At 41.6% G+C, this 3,197-nt stretch overlaps 1 long non-coding RNA gene across 2 annotated transcripts; it reads left to right on the forward strand.

Annotated features, from left to right (window-relative positions):
• The first annotated feature begins 1,940 nt into the window (after positions 1 to 1,940).
• On the forward strand, positions 1,941 to 2,820 carry LOC147460696 (uncharacterized). 2 transcript variants are annotated; one of them, XR_015186308.1, is made up of 4 exons: positions 1,941 to 2,164; positions 2,243 to 2,310; positions 2,383 to 2,575; positions 2,660 to 2,820. It is a non-coding gene; the product is annotated as an uncharacterized LOC147460696 (long non-coding RNA). The 2 variants fall into 2 exon arrangements; XR_015186307.1 differs by having other exon boundaries at positions 1,943 to 2,164; positions 2,465 to 2,575.
• The last annotated feature ends 377 nt before the right edge of the window (positions 2,821 to 3,197 follow it).

The following is a 3,197-nucleotide window of genomic DNA, read 5'->3' on the forward strand; positions in this document are numbered from 1 at the left end:
GAGAAGCTGAAGAACAAGGACTACGGAGTAATGGCATTTCTAAAGACAGGCATTCCAATATGCCAGGTGCTAATCCTCCTAGGATACTAGACATCCCTATCTAGGAAGGAAAAGAAAAACTGGCTCTTGAAGTCGATGAAGCATGTCCACGTGGCACACACATCCATGTGCATGTGACACTATTTGTAATCAAGTACTCTTCTTATGATCTTTAAGAATTCTCTTAAAGGGAATGCTCACTAATGTTATTTCAATTCTTCTTATGATCTTTAAGAATTCTCTAAAAGGGGATGCTCACTAATGTTATTTCAATTCCACTACAATCTATGTTATAGCCATATTCCATTACACAAAGCACATTGTGACAGTTGCGAGGAACCCAGTTTTTCATGCTTTTGCAAAGTACATTTAGGTGCATTACCACTATGTCAGAGAGAGGCTCTCAACAAGAGAGATCATATTGGCTTGTATGCCAACACAAGACAACCTTGAAAATCTTTTCACAAAGGCATTGTCTCGTGAGAAGTTTGAAGCTTTCTGCCGTAAAGCTTTGGGCTTACTACCCCTTTTTGGATTGATCATGTCACCAATGCATGGCACTCCCCTATACTCTATGTGCCAGCTCTCTCCTTCTATATATGGCTCGAGCCATGATATTTAACACAACTCTCTCTCTCTCTCTCTCTCTCTCTCTCTCTCTCTCTCTCTCTCTCTCTCTCTCTCTCTCTCTCTCTCTCTCTCTCTCTCTCTCTCTCTCTCTCTCTCTCTCTCTCTCTCTCTCTCTCTCTCTCTCTCTCTCTGGCTTGGCATGCAAAGAAAGAGAGTGTGTTGTCCCCCCTCTAATAGGAATTTGTATTATAGATTCTGCCATCAAGAGAGACTTGGTACAATACAGTTTTTGTGCTCCTTGTGACCTAGGTAATGCAATGAAGATGGAAAGTTCAATGTATATAGATATGAGCTTCATTTGTACCTAGTTGTGCACATATAAGCTTCTATAATGGATTGCTAACACATCCTCGCACCAGCTTGAGATTGAGATTGGTAGATTCAGAGGGCATCAAGAGGATATTCCACCTATTCCATATAAATCTAGAGATAGAGATACATTATATATGTTCGTGTACAATGTACTACAAGATAGGGGTCTCTTCCACTGTCTATTCAAAGAAACCTTTGGACCTTTCTCCGGAGTCATGAGATATCAAGGCCACAGATGTCTTGCACTGTATCTACTTGAGTTACACAAACATAGAGATAGTTAGAGACAATTCCAAAGACAGATTAACTAATTCTTCACACCAAACACTGAACAAGTAGAGGGGCAGTCACCGGTGCAAATCTTAACTCCTACCCACACTTGAGGTACTCTCATTGATCGAGCGTCGGAGCTAGGGAGGTAGAGACATTTACGACTGAGGAGAGGAGCTTCACAACATCAATGGAGATTACAACAGAAGGTTCGAGCCATAGTAGTTGACATCCAGAGTGGTTTCTTCACACCAAATATTGGACAAGTAGAGGGGCAGCCACCGGTACCAAGTTCAACTCATACCCACACTCGTAGCACGCTCATTGATCGAGCCTCGGAACTAGAGAGATAGAGATGCCCACCACTGAGGAGAGGAGCATCACAATATTGATGGGAGACTACAACAGAGGATTTGAGCCATACTAGCTCGACATCCAGAGTGTATATGAGGATGGACTCATCACCCATTATATCACCCTCTTATACTGGGCACACATTATATCAGTGATCACACAAACCATACACATTTCCAATCAATAGCACCTTTAGTCTCACTTAGTATCCCTCTTTTTTGTACCCAGGTTCACCATTTTGTAACGGTTTGGTCTCATACGTCATTTTGGCCTTTTTGAAGACGTTTATATATCATTTCTTATCTATCTCTCTCTCTCTCTCTCTCTCTCTCTCTCTCTCTCTCTCTCTCCCCCCCCCCCGAGCTCAAAGTCTAGGTCATTCAACGATGAGCAAAAACATGAGGCACATGATGAAGGTGATGTCCGGAGCAGAGATGAGTGCACAAGTGTAAAGCAAGAGGAGACAGACATGATGTAGGCATCGGACATAGCAAAGATGAGCGCGCCAGGGCCCAACACATGATGAGAACCATCTATAGGTTTGCCGGTTTTGTGATAGGTTAGTTACTGACTTTAGCTATGGTTTCCTTACTCTCGTGCACTTGTCTTATTTGTCTCTCTCGCTATATTTTTGCAGGGTTTGCAGGCAGAAACATAGAGGGCGGGTTCAGCAAACTCACAAGGGATGACAAGGCTTTGGAATGGGTAACACACACAGACACATTCAAAGAGAGAGAGAGAGAGAGAGAGAGAGATTCCCTTTTTTGTTTTGTGCAGTAACTTCCTTTGGAGTGCAAGACTTGCACACATAAATGCATGTTTCAAGTTTTTTAACTGTACGAACTTCCACTGCCCCCAGAGAGAAGTCCAGCTTTTCGGTGACTTGCCTCCTGCGATTTGAAGAATTTGTTCATCTTGCTTCAGACGCTCATGTGAAACATCCAAATATGTTTATTGTGTACATAACATGGTATGTTAGTTCTTGTAAGCTACACTTGTAGGGTGTTTTGATTGAATGGGGTTTTAGCTTCTCATGTTTGGCGCTTTTGCGCAGGAGTCGCCTACCTTGTCGCCAGCAATGTATTGTTGGGGATGTGAAGACCAGACTCCTTGTATGTGCATGGTTGTGACATTGCTTTCACACTTGAAGTGGGTACTTTTAGTCGTCTATACAAGCTTGTTTCTTGGAATGTGAAAGAACTTTGTTTTGCTCTTTGTCTAATATCTTATGAACGCTTGTCTTTTATATTGGGTTTAAGTGTTTTCTTATCAAGTCTCACAGATGTGGAAGAGTTTTTTTTAAGATAGTTCTTCCAGGTGTCACCAAGAATAGAGAAACCTTGATCACAGCCATTCAAATGATTGCTCTCCTTACTTTTAGCTACGCCTAAAGCAATGTGCACAAGTTTTTGCATGAAAATTTTGATCATATAATAGAGTAGGCTGCATAAGTGTGGATTTTCCTGCTAGTTGAAGGTTCACTTAAATGCTGTCTTGCTTGATAGATTTGAACTGTCTGAAGATTTTAGTCACTTGAGAATGTGGTGGGCTTAAACCTTGTCTATAATTTTCTTATTTTGTCAATTGCACTT

The sequence above is a fragment of the Adiantum capillus-veneris genome, chromosome 3, assembly GCF_014529385.1.
Source record: "Adiantum capillus-veneris isolate H3 chromosome 3, ASM1452938v2, whole genome shotgun sequence".
NCBI lineage: Eukaryota > Viridiplantae > Streptophyta > Polypodiopsida > Polypodiales > Pteridaceae > Adiantum > Adiantum capillus-veneris.